A 15,211-nucleotide genomic window follows, 5' to 3' on the forward strand; every position below is an offset into this window, starting at 1 on the left:
ACGACCTCCCTGGGCAGCCTGTTCCAGCGCTCTGACACCCTCAATGTAAAGAAGTTCTTCGGCATGTTGAGGTGAAAGTTGTGCTTTAGTATTGTGGTTTTCGTTAGTATTTTGTGATTTAGCTTTCCTTCCTCCCCCCCCAACATTTTTCAGGCTGCTCTACACTTCTCCAAAAGAATCTGGATCGCACGAGCTAAGAAAGCAAAACTTGACAAATGTCCATCTACAAACGGCTCTTTCCTAATCCTTCAAATGCTCCCTGCCAATTTTCTTCTTCTCCTCTAGAGAGAAAAACAAATCAAGAAAACATTACGCAAGTGTCACTTCACTGGTATTGATAGATACTTGCAAACCAATCGGTCTGCCAATTTGAGTAGTAACATAACTGCCTTTGTTCAACTTCCCTTCACGCAAAAACCCTGAAGCAGCTGTTGTGTAATGCTTTGCTTCTGTCAATCTTAAGCTTTTCTTAAAATTTGTTTAGGTATCAGACATCTGCAAGACACAGGTTGACACATTGACAACAATAATGTGACTGGTCTGACAAACAGAAGTAAGACCATGTATTATGTCTACTTTCTCACTCATCTTAGTACTTTTTTTTATCAAATTCTCTTCTGTCACACTGAGCTGCAACTGGACATACTTAACCTTGGGCATCCTCTGTTGTGGACAAGCAAGTAAGTTCAGTATTGCCTTATCAGTACTGGTTAGAGACATTCTCAATAAATGCAACGAGGAGCTTAAAAAAGACCATCTCACTTCTGAGAACAAAATAAGCCCAAATTCCCACACTGATTCACACAGCAGGATCTATCCAGGTAGAGGGAGTGGACCAATACTCCCTCTCCTTACATTTCCAGCTGAAACACACTCCAGGTGCCTGGCCTACAGGAAAGTTTTTATCAAACCAATTCTGCAGAGACGAAGATAAAATTTTAAAAAGAAAGCACTCACATGAAAAAATCTCCAGGTGTTTACTCTGAAACAAGTAACTATTGTATAAGAGCCATTGTGCCATGTTAGTACAGGTACGGACACAAATATATTTGGCTACAAGGAGCTATCAAGCTACAGCTTATCAGCACATCTCTGTAACCACACGTATGAGCACACTCAGTCTGCTGCAATGAGGAGGTTAAATATGTTAGTCTAAACCTTAGCAGAGATGGTAAATGTCAGGGGTTTATTTTGCAGTAAGGGTGGGTTGCTTTGGTCCAACCAACAAGTGGTGAATTGCGAAGCCACTACTGAAACATTAATCACTTTGCCTATTCCCTTTGGCACTCAACAGCCCTTTGGGTTCAACCAGGACAAGTCCCTCTTGGACATCCAGAGTTTAAACATTTTTCTAATGAGTTATTCTGAGATTAAGCTCCTCTTAAACCAAAGGAGATACCAAACAGCAGATAGAAGCTGTGGATCTCCCAAACTGTATTAAATAAAATGAGTTTTTCTGTTTAGACTCAGTGGGTTAAGCAAGGCTGGAGCACCAAGTTTACAGTGTGTCATCTATCCCACAACAGCCTATTTTGATAAGCTTCCACTCCAACCCTGGCTGCAGTACTGTCTGAGGTGACACCCCAGCAGCACGACTGAGGCTACATCAATTCACAGGGCTGTTTGTGCTGCTGTACCTCAAACCTGCAGATATTTTCAAATGTTACACTCCATTAAAAAATGCAGGTTTTAACATATCAGGTAATGGGTCACCTGACAAGTTTAAGTATGTTAGCACAAACAAGACAAGTTGTAATTTAATAATAGCTGGTTAAAATAATAATATTAAATTACTCTCAGTACTTTTCCCTGCTGTTCATGTGATCCAAGATGCAAGCTAACAGGTATGAAGCCATATTAGCTGGCCGCCTTCTTCCCCAGAGTTTTGAACAGAGATGCATTTTCCATCACATCAGAGGCGAGATTTAGTTCTTTTACTGTAAAAGAACATTAATTACCATGAAAATCTTAGGAAGGACAAAGTGTAATTTTACTACAGCGCAGTCAGACATGGTCCAAACACCAGTCATGTTGACACCACACAAACTACCCATAAGTTGCACTCAGTAGGATTCCACAAGGAGCTAAAGGCACAACTTGGGCAGCAGTTCTAACTGAAGCTGTTCCCACCCCACACCTCTTCTTCCCAGCCTCCAAACTGTTCCCGTTCACCTGTGTGTTGGATCATGTTATGAACCAGACTCATGGACTGATCCTGCTACAGGGTAACCCAGCAAGAAGCAGTGGGGCTGGACACCAAGAAAAGGCAAAGCAATTCTGTCTGCAGCAACTCCCTGCCCCGATTCACACGTCTCCACAAACGTGTGTCACCGGGATGGCAAGGCAGGAACTGTTTAATGCCAATGCCTCTGCCAAGAAAATGTACATGGGGAAAATGGGATCAGTCGCCTCTGCTAAGACAGATTTCTTTTTTTTGGTAAGCAACAGAAGTGATAGATTTAATGATTAAGATAAAAACTTATGTCTATACATATGGTAGACTGTTTTTTTCCAAGCTCAAATCGATTAACTCAAGGATACAACTCTTGAGTTAATCAAGACACATTGAGTGAACCACACAGTATCTCTTTGTATTAGGCCCTATTTACAATTCCTAACTTTTGGAGAATGTTTCTTCACAGCAACCAAGAGAAATTCAGAAACACATAAGTCACCACTTCCAATATATTCCAATCAGAATTTCAGGTGCAACACATATACAAATAAGAGACATGGGCTTCACTCCAGAAGTATTACTAGGTTACTCTTACTAGGTCATACATCTGATTTGTTACTTCATTCATTTTACAACATACAAAGATGGATATATTAAGAGCACAAAAATGTGTTTCTCTGTCTTAAACATTTGCTTCTTCCTAACTTCTGCTGATCTATGTCCAAGATCATCAACGGATTTTTAAGAATATTATATTATAATCACAACAACTCGAGATTAAGCCCTAAGTATCAAGCTACAAAAGGACAACAATCAGAAAAGGAAATGCAAATATTTTCCCTTAGCATGGCAATCCTACTGAAATGTAAAGGCATTTTACCTTCTAGCACCCCTTTATGCTTCCATGCTACATAGAAACTCGAACCACCCTCTCCTGTTTACAGCTTCTCTGTAAATTCCACTTTCTATGCCAAAGGATTAAACAGAAAACGACTGACTTCTCTTTTTATTGCATTTGAAGAGGTATGGAAGTTCTTAGTTTCTAACCTGTACTAAGTCTCTAGAGATAGATTCCATTGCTAGAAGTAAGAAATAAAAACAAAAATAAAGGTTCCAAAGTGGTTCCAAATGGTGTATTTCCTCTTCCCTGTTCTCTCTTCTTGTGAGCATGAACCAGATCATATCTGGACCCCAGGATAGGTTGGCAGCATGTCACACAGCAAGAAACACATTTGGTGTATTAACTACATGCCCACATTAACATACTATGATAAATTTGATTTAAAGCCATTACATCTAAGATGTCATATCTAGCAAGCTTGCTTTTAGAAATAAAATCTGAACAGTAATGTAAGTTAGGTAATTGAAATAGCTTTCCACATAGAAAACATCAAATTCTGTCTCTTATTATGGCTTTGACTGACAAGTTTTGGCAAATAAAACTCAAAAGGCTCAAGGTGTCCTTCTTCCCTGATGTCTTTCCATGCTTCAGCCAAAGGCTACTGTCCCAGTGACAGAGACAGCAGACAAAGCCTACTGCTACATTTGATTGACTGATGAACATGAATTTGAGGTAAAAACCCTTCAGAACAAGCCTCAGTGTCCCCTCTTGCCTCTATGGCTGATATTTACCTGCAGAGCATCAGCACAAATCTCACAAGGGAGCTTGAACTCACAAAATGTCACCACTGTCCAGTGCCACAAGGCAAATGGCAATATCAATGGAGAAGCATAGGCTATATCAGGCTAAAAAGCATTTCAAAACCAAAATATTTGAAAGAAAAAAATATAGGTCTTCAAATTTCACATTATCTCTGGGAATCAGATTTCCTTAGTCACCTCTTTGCTTTTCCAACAGCGCTATTTTACCTGGCATTGAAGCAGCACAGCACGAGGTGCTTTCTTAGAGAAACACTGCACAAGAGACAGAGTCTCATGACCCGTGTGTTTTACACCATTGCTGAGTGCTGCCAGTGGTAAACTCTGTTCCATAACTAAAATGATAATGTAGTATCCCTTAGAATCACAGAATAGTTTGGGTTGGAGAGACCTTAAAGATCACCCATTTCCAACCCCCCTGCCACGGGCAGGGACACCTTCCTCTAGGCCAGGTTGCTCAGAGCTCCTTCCAACGTGGCCTTGAATGTTTCTAGGGACGGGGCTCTCACCACCTCTCTGGGTAGCCTGTTCCAGTGTCTCATCACCCTCACAGTAAAGGATTTCTTCCTAACATCTGATCTAAACCTGCCCTCTGTCATTTTGAAGGCATTCCCCTTTGTCCTATCACTACAGTTCCTGAAGAAAATTTTCTTCATGAGAAAAAGAAATAAAAAGGTGAGCGAATTAATTCAGAAAGGACTAAAAACCAATATGGATGAAAAGACCACAAGCTGAAAAGAAGATGCAAAAAAGAGAAGAGGTAGCACACAGACAATAACTAAACACTCTCAAGCCATTAAAAAATGACTCATTGCTACTGACATGCATTGTTAGCTGCTAGCACAGGCAGGACAAAACTGCTTTCAACAGTGCATGATGGAAATCCAATGAGAAAATAAATTCTAACATATTTGCTTTAAAGTAATCAAAATAGCCCTACCCTTTTCTAGAAGATAAACTTTCAAATATACTCTTTAAAAAGAAAATCTGGAGTGCCAAGTGACACATTTCTGACAAAAAACAATCCCAACATAGTAAGGAAGAAATAATTTATTTAGAATATGTGGAATCATACAGATTAATAGATAAGGCAAGTATCAGGTGACAAAGGGAATAAGGAATGCAGACAATGAAACAAAGAGATTTAGTAAATTATTTTCTTTCAAGAAATAATACACGAAAACACCTACAAAATAAAGGTTATTACACATCATTCACTGTGTAAAAGCAATGGGTACCACATAAATAATGGACAAGACCATGAGAGGGCTTGCTCACGGAACAGGATCATACAATAACTCAAGTTGAAAAAGACTTCAGGGGTCAGTTAGTTCAACCTCCTGCTCTAAGCAGGTCAGAGTCAGTTCCCAAAATGGTTTACAAACATTTTGAAGTTCAATTCCTTGTTTACATAGCTGTGCAATTATACACAGTGCTGAAATCTGATGGGGGGACCCTCTTTGAAATAAATTACGCCACGTACAGAGAACAGAGATCAGGGCATAAAGGTGATACTCAGATGGCCTAAATCACACCTAAACACCTTTGTCTACTATTTCCTACTAGATGGCCCTCGCTCAGACCCAACTTCATCAAAACTGCATTTCAGAGATACCTCCCTCTCTCTTCTGACTAAGCATAAAGACTTCAGCAGAATTTGAGTACACTTACTCCTCCTATTCATGAGTAAGCTCCTTTAAAATAGTAAAATAAATATAATTATTCCTTTAAAGCTTTTAAAGAAAACAATTCAGACAGAAACTAGACCATCACAGTACTCCTAGAAAATAAACCTGGGTGGCATGACTACAGGAGCTAGAATTCAGTCTCTGCCCTGTCCCCAAGGCCCATTACTAATGGCTGTTATGGAATATGCTCCCACACCACATGACGTGGTCACTGTATATTCCCCAGGTTCAGCTCAGGCTACATATTGGGTGACAAAAAGGAAAAAAAAAAAAAGAAATAGGAGATGAAGCGAGTTTTTAAAAGAGGCCAAGAAGCAGGAAAAAACCTCCAACAACTTCAATCTAACAAAACATGATAGTCTTGAGATAAGATTAAAAAGGGGGCCCGCTAACCAACGCCTATCACGATACTTTCCCAAATTCTAACTACACTAGGAAAACAGTGCACTTGAGAAGATACAGGATAGCTGAGAGCTGAAGCTTCAACTCAACAAGTTTAAACATGTCCAAGACAGTTATGACTTCACTTTTTCTAAGTGTGAGCACGTTAACTAAGTATAGACGAGAAAATCTCATTGGTCTAAAAAAAAGGCTTTAAAAAAACATGGTCAAGCTAACAATTTAAAAACAGGTTCTTTTTGCCTATCAAGACAGTCTAAAGCAAGTAAAATAAAAAGAGACACATGAATCAAAAAAAGTAAACTGAAAATATTCCTAAACAAATATTTATTTACATTAAGTTATCAGTAATTTAAAACCCCCACTGACAGTGTCTGGTTAACGAGCCTTGAGATCAAGATTTTCTGCTTGTCCATAAAGTAGGTTCACACACAAACAGTACTTTCTCTGTTCTGTTCTACCAGAATAGCCTTGTCTGAGAAGATCACATATAGAGCACACAAAATATGAGGCAATTTACCAAGTTTTTGTATTTATTCTTTACCAACAAATATATTGGTAACAAAGTAATGTATCTCCAAGCTGTTCACAGCACACCACAGGACAAAGGATACTCTCCCATTCCCTTACAGAAAGAGGCAACAGCATAGTCAGCTATGAGACAGCACTTACTGCTACGTGAAAGACCTTAGGGATAATTTCTTTAAATAATCTTGCTTACAGATCATTTATTTCTTGAGTTACCCTCCCATTTCTGGGCCCACTTGTCTCCTAAAGGGTTTCTGAAAGACATTGGTAGAAAAATAAATTAGAATTCCTGCTGAATCTGTTTTGCACTTCCATTTGTACAACTCTCTACCAGGATGCCTGACGCAGGGTTAATTACCCAAAAGGTGAACCTGGAAACATTGTGTGTCAGAAGTAGCACTGAAAGCCAGCATTTCCCAGAGCCTCATGGCTTGTACATCCCATCTTCTCTGCTCCCTCTAGAGCAATTCTGCTGTGAGCTGTTCTTCCTAAACTTGCATCCCTATGGGTTAGAGAACATTAACTGTGGCACAGTGTTTGCCCAGGAGGCTGGAAGTAAAACAGATGACAATTCTATCAGATTCATTGAATTCCTTCTTAAAGAAAACAAACAAACAAACAAACAAACAAACAACAAAACAAAAACACCGGCTGTAGTTACACCAGTAAATTAAACTTAGCTGATGATGTTGGCCTTGAGGCCGACCAGCACTGAGCAGCCTCCATCCATTGCTATCTAATTCCCAAACTCCCACACGAAGCAGCCACATGCAAACTACGCTGGGAACAACGTGTGGCCCACACGAAATGAAACCTTGGGCCAGCCTGGAGAACTGTTTGGCAAAGTGGTGGCAGGTCTGGGGCAAAACTGCCCGAGCAACTGCTGGAATCATCTGACAGTGGGGACAACAGTGACCAGTGACTCCAAACATTCCCTGTCGGGTTTCTCACAAGCACAGACAAGAAGCCAAGCGCTTCAGGTGCCAGAACACTATTGCTGGCTACAGCCATGCCACTCATCAATACAAAACACAAGCAACAGTCATGAATTAGCCCTATTTACAAATGGCAAAATTTAGGGGAACTGAAACGAGCAGCAATTTTTACTTTGAATTTTATTTCAAAATTCCCTTTCCCAAGCCTTTCCTCACAATGGAAAGCATCTGGCCCATTTCTAAGTGAAGTTCTAGTCTCATGCAGTTCAGTGGGCCACAGTAAGAAAAAAAATACTCACTTGCTTTTACTACAAGGAGGGGAAAAAACAGAGAAGGAAAAAAGTTGGAGCAGAAACCAACACATAAGCAACAGGGAATGGGAACCAGGGAATAAGGAACTGGATAGGCTGGGAGAGAAAAATTTGGGGAAGCTGGTAAGTCTTTGGAATCAGCTAACAGAAGCTTTCAGAGCACGTATCTTGAGGGTAAGAGGAGGCCTTCATCATCCATACGTTTAATAGAAAACCAAAATAACAGAAAAAACAGCCCAACATGTTTGTGAAAACGCTGAGGACAACTGTTTCACAAAGTTGAGGGTGCCAGAAGAGCAGTTACTTCACACTTCACTCTATTAGGGCAGGCTCCATTTTAAACATCTCAATGTGTACAGTGATTTGGCTGGAAGTGGTAACAAGAAGCACTCGCTGTGCCAAGGAAGGGGGAAAGTGAGAGCAGTACAGAAAGGAGAACAAATTTTTATCTTCAATTAACTGAAATAAGAAAAGCAAATTTAAACAAACTCTTTGAACTTGTTACTAGAATCCCTTGAGACTGTGATTTAAAGGAGGACTGGCAGTTATTGTACTGGAATTTGCACAACGGCAAACTATTCCAAAGCAGGGGAGAGATAGGAAATGTAGTATGAACAATACGGACTGCATCAAAAGCAGCCAGTAATAAGGGTCTGAAACTAGAAAGAATCATATTAGGAATGGAAACAAGGGCATTTTAATGAATATAAAGGAACAGCATAAATTGTCAGGGATAAAAATCAGAGGAGATAAAAGCACAGCATGCAGTATTACCACTGTGCAATATAAAAGGCAAACAAAGTTTCAGAAATATTTTAGAAGTAAGAAGAAAAACACAAAAGTCTGTACAAACAGCGTTAAAAAAGAACAAACGGATAACAAAACAGGCTCAAATGCCATTTTCTGAATTTCAGCCTTCATAAAACAGATTTATTGTAGCTAAAAACTGATTTTGTTGCTAGGCTAAATAATCAGGGAAATTCAAGTCAGCAGGACTGGAAGGATTTGACACAATGCTTCAGAAACAGAGAGAAGTAATCTCTAAGCTATGAATGATCATCTTCCCTAATACAGTCCGGCTGAAAATGCCCTGAGAGAGGCTGGCAACAAAGAGCTACAGCACTCAAGGGGTATTTATTCGCAAATTCTTTTCAATCAAGGTGGGAGAACACCACGAGAAAGTCCCTTGCTCCAGGACCTGCATGTGGATATTCACACACTCAGAAGAGCCGCATTTGACACATGGCTGAGGCTGTGAATATTTTACAGGGCAAGATGCGAACAAAAATCATCCTGATAAATTGAAAAGTGGTTCACATCAGCCAAGTGAAACTTAATAAAGATTAGCAATCTTTCAAAGGACAAATCAGGTAAATCAATATTATGTTGCTAATAGAGGTTAAGCTTGTTCAGTGCAGAACAAAGGAGACAACCTCCTCATAAATAAAAGTTTATCATAAAAATTGTTTTCCATTTCAGCTGTGGAGTCTTAACTGTGAGTAATACAAGACAAAAGTAGCTTAATCAGTAGTAAAGAATATTTATTTTATACTTTACAAAATTAGTTACTGAAACCAATTTCCTGGAGATACAGGGGAAATTGCACTCACTAAATACTTCAAAAACAAGTTGTGGAACCACTTGTCAGAAATGGTACAGATACACAACACAGAAGGATGAGCAAGATCACCCCGAAGTCTTTTTTGGTTGTACAGTTCCATTTATCTGTGGTGATATAAGAAAACTAAATATTAATTTTATTTAAAAGAATTTCATTGTGCTTCCGAACTCCACGCTCCAGGAAAAGAAAAAAAACAAAACACCAATATAATTCATATTCTATGAAATGGCTTACTAATCTCCCAATTTTTAAAACAGAATTGCTCCTCCCTATATTAATAACAATATGGAGCCACCCTATCCTGTTTTGTTGAGAAAACATTCCCTAAGAACACTGCAGAGTCTTCACTCCAAGCCAAGACAGGAGGGCAGACACCACTGTTGGAACATCCCTGGTTCCATGAACCCTGGGATGTTCCAGAAGTCATTCTGGATTAGCTAAGGCTTCCACGTGTCACTCCCAAACAGTCACCTAAGAAGTCAGCAAATGTTTAGTGGCAGAGACAGAACATTTAGACCACGGCTTCACTACCAAAAATTCCTATTATCTTATTGTGCCATACAAGTGACTCAACTGCATATGCTCCAAGGAAAATAAAAATATAATAGGCAAAATAAAAAATTGGTAAATTTTCCTAAAGTTGATTTCTTTTTTTCCTGATAACCTAATTAAAACTGGTTTTGGCAAGAATTTATTTTCAGTAATGATGCAGCAGAAGAGAAAAAGGCCTCTTTTTCTCCCCCTGCTCAATGCCAAAAGTCTGAGGGGGAGGCATCCTAGTTTGGTAGGGCTTCCAAGAGTTTCTTCAAGAACAGCAATTAGAGTGTTGATAAATACAGCACTGAAAATTAGTAATTAGAAGTTCATACTGGAATGGCTGGCAACAGGATTTGGTGCATGTGTGATTTAACAAAAATACTTTCAAAAAATGTGAAAGAATATTCTGAAAGAAGCAAGATCTTGTGTGACTTTATTATAGTGCCTATATATTGATATACTTGTAGGAAGGAGCTTTTAGAAGAATACCAGAAACTATTGCTAACATAAAACATTTTACTTACACTGTTATTTTAGGGTACTTTGAATATTCCATTTAAGAATGATTCTGAGGATCAAAGTGAGAACTGAAATTTCTTATTTAATCAATGCCCATGTCTGGGGCAAGAGAGATGAGAACAACTCCTCTGTCTATCTGCTGTGAAGAACCCTCTCAACATTATTTATTTTTTTTAAACAACCAATTAGCCAGCATATATGACTACAGGCTGTAAAAATCTCAATCTCCTGAAACAGCTGCTACATTGAAGAACTCAAAGGAGTCAGCCTGAGAACCAAACACCCTCCAATTTCAGGCAACCAAGGCTCTACCTTCTCAGGCACCACTTCAGGCTGGCAGTGCAGCCCAGAGCCGCAGCTCTGCCTCTCCACAGCCTGGCCCTTGCTGTGGCCTCCTCCCTCATGCTATCACAAACATGTTTCTTTGCCAGGTTAGTCCTAACCCAGCTCAGTTTCCCAACGTAGCTCACCACAAATGCCTGGGTCAGCACAGGGGACAGAACAAACAGCTGGTAGGGGAGGGAGGGCAGCGCTGCTGCTCCTTTTCACCACCAGAACCAGCCTAAGATTTATGGGGCTTGGGGAAAGTAACCACCTGATGTGCTCCATACACTCACTGCCTATGTTTCTCTAAGTAATGACTTTTCTAGATTTTTAAGGGGTTTCCTACTTCTTTTTATTTGCTTTCAAAAGCACCAATGCTATTAGAAGACCTTACTCAATGTAGCTCTTGAAGCAAGTGCCCAAACTTATTTTGACTGATTAAGGAATGGCCATCCTTCTAGTGAAAAAAAAAATAAACAAACAAACAAAAAATGTAGAACTCAATGCAAGTTACTAGCAAAAAGTACTTGGTGCAGTAAAATCTTACTTCTCTGTATTTATGCAGACTATATGAATCATGCAGATTGCATGAATTGGTGATCAAATATATTAAACATAGAAAGAGAAAATTTATTTCCCGAAGTTCTTGGTTGCTCAATTATTTAGCAGTTAATAACATTTTAGTGTACCTATGACAGCATTTCTTAAAAAGTTAATTCCATAGCCTCACTGCATAATAATGTAAGGGAACAATCACCAGTGATGGATAAGGAAACTCTGTTTTCCCTAGTAATACATGACCTTGCTACTCCCCCAATATTGCTGTGGGACAGCTGGGCCAAGGAGTTAAAAAACAACTCCACCCTGAGAAAGGGAGAGCTTACCTATTCTCAGCAAGCCAACTGCCTTGGAAAACCATCTCTCAACTAAAATTACAGCAAAGAATAGAAATGTCCATTTCCAATTACTTATCTTATGAAAGAACAATGACAAGAAGTTAGTAGGAGTTGAACATGCTAACAAGAAAAAAAATCCACAAGCAAAGCCAAGAAAATTGAACTGTTTTATTGTTTTAAACCAGGAAAAAGTCTCCTGTGTCGATGCATGCAGGATGAAGAGATGCCTGGTGTGTAAATGGCTCAGAGAGTAGCAACCAGGAGACTGGGCCAAGACATGTCCTATGACCAATATGATGAGATTTTGCCACCACACTTGATACGTCACGATACTGTCCAATAGCTCTTGAAGGTCCTCTCACCACAAGTGAAGTTCAGCGGGTCATCAAATACAAACATTAACAAACTAACAACTGCAATGTCAAAAAAACCAAAAAGGTCTCAATTCTTCACAGCAAGTCCAGTCCGTTTCAAACTGTGTATCTATTTCCAACATTAAGCCTAACTTCACTCACCCTCAAGACACAAGTGAAATCCACATTTTAACAGTTTTGAGAATGTGGCAAAACAATTCAGTAAAGCCCACCCATCACACAAGTCCTTACCAAGAACTGAAAATCTAAAGGTTAATGCAGGTATCATTTACCCCCTGAGCAAAACAGCACTGTGAGCAGTTTAAGCCAGGCTCCTATGCAAGAACTACCTAAGGCAGGTGGGGAATTGCTTGGTAATTCGACTGTGGAGGAAGAAGTCATGTAACACGGCCTGCCAAAGAAAATGGCACAAGGCTCCCCCGGGACCCCGCTCCACGCAGCTCAGCCCCGTTCTGCAAGGGACTGGAAAGGCCTCCAAAGAGCCAACGTCGTGTCACGAAGCCTCACCTCCTCCCTGTGTGATCCAGTATGTACCTCCTGGCTTTGGGCCAAACAGTTTGATACACGTGGCTTGTACAGGCCACTGTTTGCTTTAATACTTTAACCCTTATCTGTACAACGGTTGTACAGAGCTCGTCCATCCAAAGACCTCGGTCCTGCCAGGTAGCAAATGACCTTCCCTAACTACGATCGTGTGCTTAGGAACATTTTTATTCTACAATGCAATATAAACTTTACATTTGCAAGTGTTAAATTTTGAAGTGAGAAAAGGGCAGGCAAGTAAAGACACAGATATAACATAGAAGGTGTCTGATGAACTAAAGAAAACACAGCTGAACTATAAAGCTCCAACCAACACATTAACATTCTTTTGAAGAGCGTATGTATCTTTAAATACTGGCCTACCCTAATGCAAATGCAACTAAAGTGATAATAAAAACTCTCAAATAATCATTTCCTGGCAAAAACGATACGCTTAAGGCTCCTCAAAACTATCTGCACGTGTGAAATCGATGGCCTTTGCAAACCCACTGCAGTGTACATTGGCCAAAGTAATGAAAAAGTAGGATGGAAATTAAAATACGGATAATTAAAAATAAACACATAAAATGCTTTCCACAAATTTCATGCTTTTTGAAATCTTTATCCTATGCTGTTTTAAACTGCACGCATTTGCAAAAATAATTTGTAACACACATCAAAGATCGATGGATGCTGAAAATAAAATTTACAGTGAGCTTAGACATTGAACTACAAAGTGACTGTTACCAGGGTTGCAATCCAGGAAACTTCTGCTACTAAATTTTTCTAAGAAGCTACATCTGTTGGTGCTGCTTATAACCTGTAGAGATTAATAAAGCTCTAGTACTTAAAATAGATTAAAAAAAATGTTTACTGCACCTGTACAATACTATTCTGATACATTTTGATGAGTAACCAGCTGTTCATACAATGACAATACAGTTGAAACAGAACTCTTCCCCTACAACTTCTTTTTGATCACATTCCTATCCTTCAGGTCCATACCCTGGAACTTGAGCTATAATCCAAGTACAGGATTAAAGTTTTGAAGATTTCAGGCCATACAATGAGATGGCACCTAATTATTCCCATTTTTCCCATACAATACCAGCAAGAGCTCTCTTTTGACCTTGCATCTGAAAGCTTCTTTCTTCTCCATCATGTCCTAGCTTCAGTAATGCAACTTTATCCTCTTTTTTTGGCTTTCGTAAGTGCAATCTCTCTGCCTTTTAAATTTATTTGTAAGGTGATACTACAAAAACATTTTCCTCGTTCACTGCTTTGATGATAGTTCTGTGTGTTCTTCCTTCTTCCTGATGAACCATATCATGAACAGCCTACTTGCTCTCAATTTCAGGGCTCTGCACAGCCTGTTCTTGCTCCACCTCTCCAATTGGAACCACTGTTCTGTACAGATACCCCGTTGTCACAAAGCAAGGGAGAAAACACGGGTGTTGGTCTGGCACTTCAGGCAGGAAACAAGCTATCCGTGAAAATCCTCGGCGTGACAATGTTACCCTCCTCTAAATACATCCTCCAAGCCGGATGCCTCTGAATCATTCCCCGATGCTGAGATAGCCAGGGTACTTGAACTTCTGCATGTTCTTTTGCTCACAGCATTCTCACAGCTCCCTCCTGCTTTCCCAATACATTTCTTACATTTACATGTTGTCTTATCTTTACATTTAAATTAAGAAATTGTTTGTGCAGAAGCTATCTTTGCTTATGCATTTGTACTGCCTGTAGTAAAATGGTGCCCTGGCCTCTAGGCACAATTACAATATAAATAACAAAAATGAACTGTTCACCTAAGATCGACTCTCCTGACAATGCTATCATGAAGCTACATCCTTCAAACAGTGATAAAATGCTGTTCCAGCATCACATTCTACCATCTGTACCTCTCCAGGTACTGATGGTACTGATTCCCAGTTCATCACCCACAGGAAGCCTCCACAGTTCCCTGTATCTATCTGTGTCCACAGCACCACTGGAGTTTTTACTGATAACCAGATAAAACACAGAATGAGAGAGACGTGGGCAGCACTGTCCTGCTGAAAAAACCTGTGCTCTCTTAACGTAAGTCTACTTCTGGGAAGAGTTGAGAATCCTTGGCATCTCACAGGAGCAGATTTGAGGCAGTTTTCCATCTGTCTGCTTAAACTCATTAAATTTACTTAAAAACATGGCCTTCAAGAGGGTAAAACACCAACCTACAGCACTCTCCAATATGGCATCGTTCTTTAATGGAAGCATCCATAGCTGAGGAATTATTCTATTTTGAGTTTGCCAGTTTAATGCAGGGCTCTTCATTTTATCATTACTTAGACTGCACTTAGACTGAACATTCAGTGGAACATTTCCTATAATGGGATAAAGCAGTTGAACAATTTGACTGGCTAATAGTGATTTAGACATGTGATTACAGTACAGAAAATGGTCTGACATATGCTCTTTTATCTGGTTTACATGAGGCACATTAATCCAACTGGAAAGCACAGAAGTGAAAAGGAAGACAAGTCATAAGAAGAAGATAGAAAATATTTTTACTTAGCTTATTTCTACATTTGATAGGTTAGTTGTAATCAGTATTTTGTAAATAGCAAAACTTACAAAATAAAACCATTTTCTCCCCAAAATGGATGCAACTAAAAAATACCTGTTTATACCTACACCATGAAAGTTAGAAAATAACTACTTTTTATAAAATCCTGGTTTCAAA

At 39.4% G+C, this 15,211-nt stretch overlaps 1 protein-coding gene across 6 annotated transcripts in view; it reads right to left on the bottom strand.

Annotated features, from left to right (window-relative positions):
• The window catches only part of KMT2C (lysine methyltransferase 2C), a 195,193-nt gene that overhangs the window by 177,007 nt on the left and 2,975 nt on the right, over positions 1-15,211 (bottom strand). The gene's annotated exons all lie outside the window — the stretch shown is intronic.

The sequence above is a fragment of the Pipra filicauda genome, unplaced genomic scaffold (assembly GCF_003945595.2).
Source record: "Pipra filicauda isolate LSUMZ 115617 unplaced genomic scaffold, ASM394559v2 scaffold1_size10287979_pilon, whole genome shotgun sequence".
NCBI classification, from domain to species: domain Eukaryota; kingdom Metazoa; phylum Chordata; class Aves; order Passeriformes; family Pipridae; genus Pipra; species Pipra filicauda.